The sequence below is a fragment of the Pogoniulus pusillus genome, chromosome 33 (assembly GCF_015220805.1).
Source record: "Pogoniulus pusillus isolate bPogPus1 chromosome 33, bPogPus1.pri, whole genome shotgun sequence".
Taxonomy (NCBI): domain Eukaryota; kingdom Metazoa; phylum Chordata; class Aves; order Piciformes; family Lybiidae; genus Pogoniulus; species Pogoniulus pusillus.
Window position 1 is genome coordinate 11834989 of NC_087296.1, and position 13990 is coordinate 11848978.

A 13990-nucleotide genomic window follows, 5' to 3' on the forward strand; every position below is an offset into this window, starting at 1 on the left:
TCTGCAGCTCCCTGCAGGGAGGCTGTAGCCAGGTGGGGTTGGGCTCTGCTGCCAGGCAGCCAGCAACAGAACAAGGGGACACAGTCTCAAGCTGTGCCAGGGCAGGTCTAGGCTGGATGTTAGGAGGAAGTTGTTGTCAGAGAGAGTGATTGGCATTGGAATGGGCTGCCCAGGGAGCTGGTGGAGTCACTGTGCCTGGAGGTGTTGAAGCCAAGCCTGGATGAGACACTTACAATTCTATGGTCTGGTTGGTTGGATAGGGCTGGGTGCTAGGTTGGACTGGAATCTCTTGGAGGTCTCTTCCAACCTGGTTGATTCTATGATTCTCTGATGACCAGGTTGATAGTTGGACTCAATGACCTTGGGGATGTTTTCCAACCAAAACAGTTCTATGATTCTGTGATATATGTGGGCAATACAACTCCAATCCCTTCACTATTTCTGTATGTTTCTCCTTGCTGCTATTTCTTGCTGCTGCTCTTGGGGCTCTCTGGTCAATCCACAACCTTCTTTATAGAGGCTCCAGGAGGTGAGTGTGTTGACTTCCACAGCAGCCTTGCCAGAAAATACACCCAAAGCAGAACCAAAATCTGTGGTTTACAGTTGCTGCTTTTCTCTTTACAGCCTAGTGACAGTATTTCCCTTTGCCACAGTGGGAAGAGACTCAACTTGTGTTCAGGGAATGATTTCTGATAAATCTGATGCAGGTTTGCCTCCTAAAAGAGATACAGAACAGATCACAGAAATCACAGCACCATGCAGGTTGGCAAAGCCACTCAGGATCACCAAGCTCAACCTAGAACCCTACTCTACAACATTCACCTTAAACCATAGCCCCAAGCACCACAGCCAAACCACCCTTAAACACACCCAGGCTGGGTGACTCCACCACCTCCCTGGGCAGCTCATTCCAGTCCCTGACCACTCTCTCTAGGAAAAACTTTTTCCTAATGTCCAATCTAAACCTCCCCAGCCTCAGCTTGAGGCCATTCCCCCTTGTTCTGTCTCCAATTCCCTGTGAGCAGAGCCCAGCAGCAGCCTCTCCACGATGTCCCTCCGGATCTTACATACCATCCACTATAAGATCCTATCCTCCAAGCCAGCTACTTTACAATCTTTTTCTGTCCTATATTTGTGCAGCTGATTATCCTCAGGGAGGAGAAGACCTTGGAAAACTCTTCCATTTGAAAAAAACAACCCAAAACACAAAAGCCTTTTTTTTTTCAGTGATATTGATGATTATTTCCCCAGACAGCACAACTCTTGGCAACCTCCCTCAGTATATGGCTGAACTTTATTGCTGGTGAGAACTGGGCTGGCACTGAACGAGCTCTATTAAGTGTGCAATTGCATATTGACCTCTGCTTGCTGTTCATTGTGCCTTTAGGATGTTAATAATGGTGTGCTCTTAAGGATGAGTGGGAGCTGTTTGTCCCTTGCTCCCTCCTAGATGCTATTGCATAGATTGCCAGGAATTTTTCTTCCTCATGTTGCAGAGTTAATGTGGTAGTTAGAAGCAAGCTGGAATGTTTTGGTAAAAGAACTTGATAACAGGCAGTGGAATGAAAAACATGGTGTCTCCTTCTCTCACAGTTACACTGAGAGCTCTGGGAAGAAGAAGTAAACTTTCTCCATTTTGTCTTCTTCTTCTGCCTTTGCCTTCAGACCTGGTTACATCTCATTAACCTTGCTCCTACTAACCTTGCTCCCTAACCTCTTGGCCCCACGTTGGGCGCCAATTAAAAAGGTTGAGAGGGGCCGGGGGAGGTGTTGGGGTGGTTTGAGAGCCCCTCCTGGGGACTCAGGTTTCTGGGAGGGGAGTTGTGCTTTTGTATTGTTTATCCTTTGTATATTTCTGTATATAATTGTATATAACTGTATATCTTGTAAATAGCTGCTTGTAACTTCTGCTAGCTGTAAATAAATTGCTTCATCTATATTCCCAGGGTCCGTCTGAGTTAGCTGGGGCAAATACAAAGTGTGGGGGGGGCGGGTAAGAGCCCAAACCATCACAGTTAATTAGATTCAAGCATGGTAGGGAAGCTACAAGTTTATTAAGGGACAGATCTACAAATGCACAGTGGGAAGCAGAGGAATAGTAACAGCCTGGAGCTGCTGGTTCAGCACCGTGACTGACAGCCTCAATAGGCACATCTGGTGAGTGACTCCATGGCAGGGGCTGCAAAAAATTGTCCATGCTGTCTGTAGAGGATAAGAGCTCCTTAGATCTGACATTATATTTGCCAGGCTCATGCTTTTCTAGCAGGAGAGGCCCTTCACCTTCTACTGTAAACAGAAAGAAATCAGAGGCTGTCTCATGCAGGGCTGCTGGCAAACCACCATGAACTTGTTTCAGCCAGAGCACACTTCAGCGTCATGGTCAGTGAAAGGCTCTGAGCTTCAAAGGTAAGTCCTGTGCTCAAAGGGAGACATTGCACTGACCCAGGACTCCTGCTAGATTTGGTTTCACTTACTGGAAGGTTCTCAAAAACAGAGAAAAAAAAAATTCAAAGGCACTTCAGCTGCCTTCAGACTTCAGCAAGGAGCAGTAGACCTCCTCGACAAAGTGCAAAGTGTAGCACCAGCAGGCCAGCCAGAGCCTGCATCTTGATTTCACCAGAGCAGATGTTATCTGCAAGCAATTAACATACTTGTCATCACCGCTGAAATAGACACACAAGGCTTCAAGAGGGCTTTTTGGGTTCGGTTGGGTTTCTTTCTTTCCTTCCTTCTTTCCTTTTCTTTCCTTCTTTCCTTTTCTTTCTTTCTTGCTTGCTTTCTTGTTTGCTTTCTTGCTTTCTTTCTTTCTTTCTTGCTTGCTTGCTTGTTTTCTTCCTTTCGCCCTTCCTTTCTTCCTTTCTTCCTTTTCCTTCTTTCTTTCTTCCTTTCCTTCTTCCTTTCTTTCCTTTATTTCCTTTCTTTCTTTTCCTTCTTTCTTTCCTCCTTTCTTTCTTTCTTTTCTTTCTTTCTTTCTTTCTTTCTTTCTTTCTTTCTTTCTTTCTTTCTTTCTTTCTTTCTTTCTTTCTTTCTTTCTTTCTTTCTTTCTTTCTTTCTTTCTTTCTTTCTCTCTCTTTCTTTCTTTCTTTCTTTCTTTCTTTCTTTCTTTCTTTCTTTCTTTCTTTCTTTCTTTCTTCCTTTCTTCCTTTCTTCCTTTCTTCCTTTCTTCCTTTCTTTCTCTCCTTCTCTCCTTCTCTCTTTCTTTCCTTTCTTTCTTTCCTTTCTTTCTTTCCTTTCTTTCTTTCCTTTCTTTCTTTCCTTTCTTTCTTTCCTTTCTTTCTTTCCTTTCTTTCTTTCCTTTCTTTCCTTTCTTTCCTTTCTTTCCTTTCCTTCCTTCCTTCCTTCCTTCCTTCCTTCCTTCCTTCCTTCCTTCCTTCCTTCCTTCCTTCCTTCCTTCCTTCCTTCCTTCCTTCCTTCCTTCCTTTTCCTTCTTTATTTCTTCTTCCTTATTCCTTTCTTTCCTTTCTTTCTTTTCTTTATTTTCCTTCCTTCTTTCTTTCCTCCTTTCTTCCCTTTCTTTCTCCTCTTTCTTTCTTCCTTCCTTCCTTCATTCATTCCTTCCTTTCCCTCTTTCTTTCCCTCTTTCTTTCTCTCTTTCTCTTTCTTTCTTTCTCTCTCCTTCCTTCCTTCCTTCCTTCCTTCCTTCCTTCCTTCCTTCCTTCCTTCCTTCCTTCCTTCCTTCCTTCCTTCCTTCCTTCCTTCCTTCCTCCCTTCCTTCCTTCCTTTTTTCCTTTTCCTTCTTTATTTCTTCCTTTCCTTATTCCTTTCTTTCCTTTCTTTATTTTCTTTATTTTCCTTCTTTCTTTCCTCCTTTCTTTCCTTTCTTTCTCCTCTTTCTTTCTTTCTTTCTTTCTTTCTTTCTTTCTTTCTTTCTTTCTTTCTTTCTTTCTTTCTTTCTTTCTTTCTTTCTTTCTTTTTCTTCCTTCCTTCCTTCCTTCCTTCCTTCCTTCCTTCCTTCCTTCCTTCCTTCCTTCCTTCCTTCCTTCCTTCCTCCCTAATCCAGCCTGAAGCCAAGTGTTAGTGCACAAAGCAAAACTCTTCGCATTGGTGGGTGTTAAAATAGCAGCCAGGGAGGCAAGAGGCATGGGGCACTTTTTCAGTTTCCTCCAGTTCCTTTCCTCCTCGTTTGGGCTTTGCTTCCCCCTCAAAGAGCAGTGCTGCAGCACCTAGAGCAGAGCTGCAGAGTTCACCACCTCACAGACCTTGCCCTTTGAACAGCAGAGTGTGGAGGGCTGCAGTTTCTTACTTCACTGCTAGTGTTTTCCAGTGCTACTGTCCTGTTCTTTGTGGGGTTCTATTAGGTAAGTATTCCACTCTCAGGACTGTGGTGAGCTGACCCTGCTTGGACATCAGGTGCCCACCAAAGCTGCTCTATCACTCCCCTCCTCCCCTGTCCTATTTCCTGGACAGGCAGGAAATAACCAAACAGAAGGTTTGTGGGTTGAGATAAGGACCAGGAGAGATCATAGAATATCAGGGGCTGCAAGGGACCTCTGGGACATGGTTTAATGGCCATAACGATCTTGGGTTGAAGGCTGGACTTGATCTTAGAGCTCTCTTTCCAACCAAAACAGTTCTATGATTCTAGGAACTTAATAGTTCCTCAGTCTAGGATAGTCACCGAAGGGTACATCTGAGTATCTCCAGGAATAACTCCTCAGTCAGGATATTCCAAATCAAAATCCAACCCTGCACTCTCTTTTCCTCTATCTGAGCAATCAGAATGCATTTCACTTGGGACAGCAGGCAACTGCTTCTTCTGCATGGCAACAGAATGCAGAATGACAGTGTCAGGGGCTGGAAGGGACCTCCAAAGCTCATCCAGTCCAACCCCTGCCAGAACAGCATCACCTAGAGCAGATCACACAGGAACACAGAGTCATAGCCTCCTCTTCTCCAGGCTAAACAACCCCATCCAGCCAGGTTCTGAATATCTCCAGAGTGGGAGACTCCACAACCCCCTTGGGCAGCCTGTTCCAGTGCTCTGTCACCCTCACAGGCTTAAAAGGGCAAGGGGATGAGATTGAACAAGGCCAAGTGCAGGGTTCTACACTTTGGACACAACAACCCCAAGCAGCACTACAGGCTGGGCACAGAGTGGCTGAGAGCAGCCAGGCAGAGAGGGAGCTGGGGGTGCTGGGAGAGAGGAGCTGAAGCTGAGGCAGCAGTGCCCAGGTGGGCAGCAGAGCCAATGGCATCCTGGGCTGGCTCAGGAGCAGTGTGGGCAGCAGGACAAGGGAGGTTCTTCTGCCCCTGTGCTCAGCACTGCTCAGGCCACCCCTGGAGTGCTGTGTCCAGTTGTAGGCTCCTCAATTGCAGAGGAGCCTCCTTATTCTCCCCCTCTCCCCCTCCCCTCACCTCCCTTCCCCTCTTTTCCTCTCCTCCTTCTCTCCTCCTCCTCCTCTCCTTCTTCTCCCCCTCTCCCCTTGCCTCCCCTTCCCCTCTTTTCCTCTCCTCCTTCTCTCCTCCTCCTCCTCCTCCTCCTCCTCCTCCTCTCCTTCTTCTCCCCCTCTCCCTCTCTGCTTGCCTCCCTTCCCCTCTTTTTCTCTCCTACTTCTCTCCTCCTCCTCTCCTTCTTCTCCCCCTCTCCCCATCCCCCTCGCCTGCCACTCTCCCCCTCCCCCTCCCAGTGTCTCTTCCTCTCCCTCTCCCTCTCAGAAATTAACTTTTCCTTACCCCAACCCCATAGCAAACCACTAAGATTTTGTCTGCAAATAAAAACCCCAAAGCACTGCTGTCAAAAATCCTCTCCACACTCCTTTGGGGAGGGCTGCTGCAACATTCGCTGAGGTGGAAGATGAAGATGGCTTCTGAGGTGGAAGATGAAGATGGATTCTGAGGTGGAAGATGAAGATGGCTTCTGAAGTGGAAGATGAAGACGGCTTCGTCGAGGAGCTGGTACCCAGCACCGGGTCCCCTCCCCTCCTCTCTCCCGCATCCTCACCCAAGAGCCCCGCGGCAAGGGCAGTGCTTTCCTGCGGCGATGCTTTCCCGGGGCAGCGGTTTCTGACACAGACAAAACGATCGCTAAGGAAAGGATTTCTGCCTTTGTGCCGTGCTGAGGGTGATGAATGTTTTTTCCCCCCGCCGAAAAACACAACACTTGGCGTTTTCTGCCTTTGTTCTTCCTCTCCTCCCGTCTGCTTTGCTTCTCTTTAGCTGGGAATGAGAATAGCAGCTGACTCTCTGCGGATTGCCCGTGGTCTTTGGAGGGTTTGAAGGCCTCTCTAATATCTTTGAAGCTCCTTTTTTACGAGCCACTCTGTCCCAGTTCATGTGAAAAGCTGTATAATTCTTTCATCAGGTCATAATTGTGGCAGCAAAAGGACTAGACCTACTTTCTCTTTTGTCAGTAGTGAGAGTTTTGTGCCCATGTGGCCCACTGGACACCCTGCCTGTTATGTTTCCAGCCACAAAGAACAAAAGCCTTTGGCCTGAAATGCAGGCTTAAGAGAAGGGTGGTAAAATTATCTCCTGCACTCAAAGCAGCAGAGTCAATTTATCTTTTCAGATGGTTGGAAAAAGGAGGTGTTGAAGAAGTGTGTTGACCTGGCACTTCTGGAGTGTGGTTTAATGGCTGTGGTGGTGTTGGACCTGATGCTCTCTTCCAACCAAAACAATCCTAGGATTCTGCAATAAGCATTGCCTGAGAAACTCCTGAACATGGGTTCTCTGCTGTCTGACACAGAGTCACAGGATCATCCAGCTTGGCAAAGCCCTTCAGGAGCACCAAGTTCAACTTAGAGCCCTGCTCTACAATATTCACCTTAAACCATAGCCCTAAGCACCACATCCAAACCATCCTTAACCACATCCAGGGTGGGTGACTCCACCACCTCCCTGGGCAGCTCATTCCAGTCCCTGACCACTCTCTCCATGAAAAACTTCTTCCTAATGTCCAATCTAAACCTCCTCAGGCTCAGCTTGAGGCCATTCCCCCTTGTTCTGTCTCCATCTACCTGTGAGTAGAGCCCAGCAGCAGCCTCTCCACAATGTCCCTCCAGGTAGTTCTAGACAGCAATGAGGTCTATCCTCAGCCTCCTCTTCCTCACACTAACCATCCCCAGCTCCCTCATTCACTCTTCATCAGATTTATTCTCCAGGCCCTTCCCCAGCTTCCTCATCCTCCTCTAGACCCACTGCATCACCTCAAGATATTTTCTTCTTTAGAAATTAGGTTGTCTGTGGGTACCAGCTGGCACCCACATCTCCCCTACTCCCTTATCTCTGCTGCAAATAAGGGCAGGAAGTCTCATCTCAGCTGACTTCTTATTCACCAGGAACCAGAGCTTTGGGCTAAGATCTAAAAGACATGATAGAAATCATTGAAAAGAAAGGATTTAGAACCTCAAGGGCTCCAAAGTCATAGAATCACAGAATGGTCTAGATTGGAAGGGACCTCAAGGATCATCCAGCTCAAACCCCCTTCCATAGGCAGGGACACCTCCCACTAGAACAGGTTGCTCAAAGCCTCATCCAACCTGGCCTTGAACACTTCCAGGGAGGAAGCATCCACAGCCTCCCTGGGCAACCTGTGCCAGTGTCTCACCACCCTCACTGCAAACAACTTCCTCCTAACATCCAGTCTAAATCTCCCTTCTCCCAGTTTAAACCCATTCCTCCTCATCCTGTCATTACAAGACCTTGTGAATAGAAACATAGAATTATAGAATCAAGCAGGTTGGAAGAGACCTCCAAGTTCAGCCACTCCAACCTAGCACCCAGCCCTGGCCAACCAACCAGACCATAGAATTGTAAGTGTCTCATTCAGGCTTGGCTTCAACACCTCCAGGCACAGCAACTCCACCACCTCCCTGGGCAGCCCATTCCAATGCCAATCACTCTCTCTGTGAAGAACTTCCTCCTAATAGTCCCTCCCCAACCTTTCTGTAGGCCCCCTTCAGATATGGAAAGCCACTCTAAGGTCTCCTCAAGTCCTCCTCTTCAACTCCTGCTTGCCTTTTAAGCTTGATCTCTTTTGGTGGCCGAAAGAGAAGGGATGTGTTTTGCCACGCACAGCACTAGCTCCAAACTTCAACCCACTTAATTAGCATGAATTTTGGGAGGGCTCTCCCATGTGGCAATCAACCATCCTCTCTTTCCTGACCATGGCCAGCAAACCCATCCTTTCATTTCTTCCCCCTCCAGTGACGACAGCGACTGCGTTATTGCACAGCAGCCTTGGGGCTCCTTTTGCTGCCTTCAAAAACCACAAAAGCCCAAATGTTAAAGCCATTTGGAGACTGGCTTTGACCATTTCTGTTGGGTTCCTTTTTTTTTTCTTCCCCTCCTCCTTCACTTCCCATGTCTGATCAGGATTGGAAAAGGAAGTGTTGAAAGCCTATACTTATGTATTATTCATTGAGCACTGACACAGTGCTTGGAGTTTAACGACCCAGGGAAATACCACAAGAAAAGGCTACTTTACCGTATTTCAAGCCCAAGCAGAAAGAGAAATTACTGGAAGTTTCACAAGAATACCCTGTTTTTGCAAGGCTTCCAGGCTAGTTTTGGAGTTCAAAGATGGGCAGGCAGCCTGGAGGAAGCCCAAATGAACGAACGTCCAAATATTGGGTGCTTAGCCAAACCAAAGCGAACCTCTGAAGTGTAAGGTTTGTGCTTTCCTCTGCCCTTCACTGTTGGTAGCACTCAGGTTAAGGCAGCACTACAGGCTGGGGAGAGAGTGGCTGAGAGCAGCCAGGAAGAAAAGGAGCTGGGGGTGCTGGTGGATCGTAGCTGAAGCTGAGGCAGTAGTGCCCAGGTGGGCAGCAGAGCCAACGGCACCCTGGGCTGGCTCAGGAGCAGTGTGGGCAGCAGGACAAGGGAGGTTCTTGTGCCCCTGTGCTCAGCACTGCTCAGGCCACACCTTGAGTCTTGTGTCCAGTTGTAGGCTCCTCAATTGCAGAGAGATGTTGAGGTGCTGGAAGGTGTTTGGAGAAGGGCAGCAAGGCTGGGGAGGGGCCTGGAGCACAGCCCTGTGAGGAGAGGCTGAGGGAGCTGGGAGTGTGCAGCCTGCAGCAGAGGAGGCTCAGGGCAGAGCTCATTGCTGCCTACAAGTACCTGAAGGGAGGTTGTAGCCAGGTGGGGTTGGGCTCTGCTGCCAGGCAAGCAGCAACAGAACAAAGGGACACAGCCTCAAGCTGTGCCAGGGCAGGTTCAGGCTGGATATCAGGAAGAAGTTCTTCACAGCAAGAGTGATTGGCATTGGAATGGGCTGCCCAGGGAGGTGGTGGAGTCAGCATCCCTGGAGGTGTTGAAGCCAAGCCTGGCTGAGGCACTTAGTGCCATGGTCTGGTTGATTGTCTAGGGCTGGGTGCTAGGTTGGGCTGGCTGAGCTTGGAGCTCTCTTCCAACCTGGCTGATTCTATGATTCTATGGTTCAACATGGGACTTCTGTTTGCTGCAGAGGTAATGGTTTGGGGGCCCTGTGGATGCATTTTCTGATTTGCTAACAGGCTTCCAGATGTTGGTTTTAAAGAATTCAGTGTGCAACTCAGTGAATCACAGCTGTACAAGGAGCTGACACATCCAAATGAATGTGAGCTGGGCAGACTGAGAGCTGGGCACAGAGAAAGCAAATGAGGTTCAACAAGGACAAGTGCAGAGTCCTGCACCTGGCAATGAATAATAAACTGCACCAGTAGAGGTTAGGAGGTGACTGCTGGAGAACAGCCCTGTGGAGAGGGACCTGGGGGTCCTGGTGGATAACAAATTAACCATGGCACAGCAATGTGCTCTGGTGGCCAAGCAGGCCAATGGGATCCTGGGGTGCATTAGGAAGAGTGTGTCCAGGAGATCAAGGGAGAGGGGACTGGAGGGCACTGCCTGGTGAGAAGAGGCTGAGGGACCTGGGGCTGCTTAGTATGGAGAAGAGAAAACTGAGAGGGGATTTAATCAATGTTGACCAATATCTGAGGGCTGGGGGTCAGGAAGGAAGGAACAGGCTCTGCTCACTGCTCCCTGGGATAGGACAAAGCAATGGATGGAAGCTGCAGCACAGGAGGTTCCAGCTCAACACAAGGGGGAACTGGCACAGGCTGCCCAGAGAGACTGTGGAGTCTCCTTGTCTGGAGCCTTTCCAGGCCTGTCTGGATGTGTTTCTCTGTGACCTGAGCTTTTCTATATGAGAAGCTACAAAATGGGGCCCAGAGCAACACGGTCTAGTGGGGCATGTCCTTGCCCATGGCAGAGGGGTTGGAACTAGATGAGCTTTAGTGTCCCTTCCAACACAGACCAGACTCTGTGATTCTGTGATTTTATGATCCTATGGGGAGAGACTGTGAGAGTTGGGGCTGCTCAGTCTGGAGAAGAGGAGGCTCCAAGGATACTTATTTCAGTATCTGAAGGGGGCTACCAGAAAGCTGCGGAGGGACTTTTTAGGCTGTCAGGTACTGATGGGACTGGAGGGAATGGAACAAAGCTGGAAATTGGGAGATTCAGACTGGATGTTAGGAAGAAGTTGTTCAGCATGAGAGTGGTGAGAGCCCGGAATGAGTTCATCAAGGAGGTGGTGGAAGCTTCATCCCTGGAGGTGTTTAAGGCCAGGCTGGATGAACCTCTGGCCAGCCTGATCTAGTGTGAGGTGTCCCTGCCCACAGCAGGGGGATTGGAACTAGGTGATCCTTGTGGTCCCTTCCAACCCTGACTGGTTCTGTGATTCTAAGACTCTAAGATTTATGATTCTGTTTAATTCAGACACTTCCCATCTTGGAGAAGAGAAGGCTCTGGAGAGAACTAATAGCAACCTTCCAGTACCTGAAAGGGGCAAGAGTTTGAACCTAGGGCAAGGTAGATTTTGGAGAAGGTTCTTCACAATGAGAGTAGTGAGACACTGGGACAGGCTGTCCAGAGGTGTGGCAGAGGCTCCATCCCTGCAGATGTTCAATACTAAATGTGATGTGGCCCTGAGCAACCTGACCAAGTTGGAGATGTCCCTGCAGGCTGCAGTGAGGTTGGACAAGATGAACTTTAAGGGTCCCTTCCAACCTGATGCATGCTGTGATTCTCTGCAGGGCTTGAGAGAGATGCTGCAGCCCTCTGATCCTTTTAGTGACCTCTATCTAGTCTGGTGTGGCAGCAACAAGTATTGAAGGCAGCAGAGGAAGAATCATGCTGCTTAGAAAAATCACAGAATCATGGAATTGTTCCAGCTGGAAGAAGTCTCTCTAAGCTCAGCAAGTCCAGTCATGGAGCTGACACCACCATGGTCCATATGCCATGGAAAGAGGAAGTTTTAAATTCTTCCTCTGTGTGCTTTATGGTATTTGTGAAAGTCAAAGACTTTCAAATGCTTGCATTGTGCTGTTAATGCTGCACAGGAGGCTCACAGCCTTATACAATCACAGCATCACAGAACTGATGTTGGAAAAAACCTTTGTGCTCATTCAGTCCAATCTAGCATCTAACACCTTCTAATTCACTAAACCCTGGCAGTAAGTGCCTCATCCAGACTCCTTTTAAACACCTCCAGGGATGCTGACTCTACCACCTCCCTGGGCAGCCCATTCCAATGCCAATCTCTCTTGCTGTGAAGAACTTCTTCCTGATATCCAGCCTGAACCTGCCCTGGCACAGCTTGAGACTGTGTCCCCTTCTTCTGTTGCTGCTTGCCTGGCAGAAGAGACCAACCCCACCTGGCTACAGCCTCCCTGCAGGTAGCTGCAGACAGCAATGAGCTCTGCCCTGAGCCTCCTCTGATGCAGGCTGCACACCCCCAGCTCCCTCAGCCTCTCCTCACAGGGCTGTGCTCCAGGCCCCTCATCAACTTCATTCCCCTTCTCTGGACACCTTCCAGCACCTCAACATCTCTCTTGAGTTGAGTAGCCCAGAACTGGACACAGCACTCCAGGTGTGACCTGAGCAGTGCTGAGCACAGGGGCAGAAGGACTTCCCTTGTCCTGCTGCCCACACTGTTTTTGATCCAGACCAGGATGCCAGGTCCAGCTTTGCTAAAACCAAAGACAAAGTGGGGGCTTAGGTGCACACGTCTGTCTCAGCCTACACAGCAATATCTCACTCTTGCACAAAATCAGTATTTAGTGGTCACATTCCCCTGATTTCCCCACTACCAGTGGACAGAGTTAGTTCTATGGTTCAGCTGTGACCTCCCCAGCTGCAAGTAATGAGATGAACTGTCCACAGCCCCAGGAAAGATGCACAAGCCCAGCCAAAGCCAACCCATCTGTGGAGACCCACGGAGAAGGCTGGAAGGGAAGCTTATGGAGACCCACAGGCAAGCAGTCTCTCGTGATAGTGGAGGAGCTGTGGGGGCCTAATCTTTACATTTAACTGTTCAATGAGGGAGGGCAAAGCCTACACCATACCAATGGTATTAGTCATGTCTGGAGGGGCATCCAGTACCAGATGTCACTTTTCTGATCCCTCCTGCTGGGCTCTTACAGTTTTTGGCACGTCAGAGGCTGCATCTGAATACAATTTAAGCTGTAACAATGCAATCAGCATGTCTGACTATTTTTGCCTTTCTCCCTGCTATTTTGGGAGCTAGCCTATGGCAAGCCTCAGCTGTTTAGCCTAAAAGCCTCCCTTGTCTCCTATCTCCAGCCTCATGAGGTAATGCTGGGGGATGTCAGAGCCTGGTGTTAAGGAACTGTTGTCTGACAAGTGCTACTGGTTTTACACTGGATTGCTTGTTTATGGGCTGCCCAATTACTCATCTGTTAGCACAGCACTGGGAAAAAAGAGTCATGGTGGCAATAACAGAGCAGAGTTTTCTTGGTAAAACCACCTGATTTCAGTGGCCAAAGCTGGAAATGGGGAGATTCAGACTGGCTGTTAGGAAGCTGTTCAGAGTGAGAGTGGTGAGAGCTTGGAATGGGTTGATCAAGGAGGAGATGGAAGCTTCATCCCTGGAGGTGTTTAAGGCCAGGCTGGATGAGCCTCTGGACAACCTGATCTAGTGTGAGGTATTCTGTGATTTTATGATCCTATGGGGAGAGACTGTGAGAGTTGGGGCTGCTCAGTCTGAAGAAGTGGAGACTCTGAGGAGACCTTAATTCAGTATACTAAGGAGGCTACAAGAAAGCTGGGGAGGGACTTTTAGGCTGTCAGGTACTGATAGGACTGGAGGAAATGGAACAAAGCTGGAAATTGGGAGATTCAGACTGGATGTTAGGAAGAAGTTGTTCAGCATGAGAGTGGTGAGAGCTTGGAATGAGTTCATCAAGGAGGTGGTGGAAGCTTCATCCCTGGAGGTAAGGCCAGGCTGGATGAGGCTGTAGGCAGCCTGATCTAGTGTGAGGTGTCCCTGCCCACAGCAGGGGGATTGGAACTAGGTGATCCTTGTGGTCCCTTCCAACCCTGACTGGTTCTGTGATTCTAAGACTCTAAGATTTATGATTCTATTTAATTCAGACACTTCCCATCTTGGAGAAGAGAAGGCTCTGGAGAGAACTAATAGCAACCTTCCAGTACCTGAAAGGGGCAAGAGTTTGAACCTAGGGCAAGGAAGATTTTGGAGAAGGTTCTTCACAATGAGGGTAGTGAGACACTGGGACAGGCTGCCCAGAGGTGTGGCAGAGGCTCCATCCCTGCAGATGTTCAATACTAAATGTGATGTGGCCCTGAGCAACCTGACCAAGTTGGAGATGTCCCTGCAGGCTGCCGTGAGGTTGGACCAGATGAACTTTAAGGGTCCCTTCCAACCTGATGCATGCTGTGATTCTCTGCAGGGCTTGAGAGAGATGCTCCAGCCCTCTGATCCTTTCTGTGCCTCTATCTAGTCTGGTGTGGCAGCAACAAGTATTGAAGGCAGCAGAGGAAGAATCATGCTGCTTAGAAAAATCACAGAATCATGGAGTTGTTCCAGCTGGAAGAAGTCTCTCTAAGCTCAGCAAGTCCAGTCATGGAGCTGACACCACCATGGTCCATATGCCATGGAAAGAGGAAGTTTTAAATTCCTCTACTGTGTGCTTTATGATGTTAGGAAGAAGTTCTTCAGCATGAAGGTGGTGAGGCCCTGGAGCGGGTTGGGCAG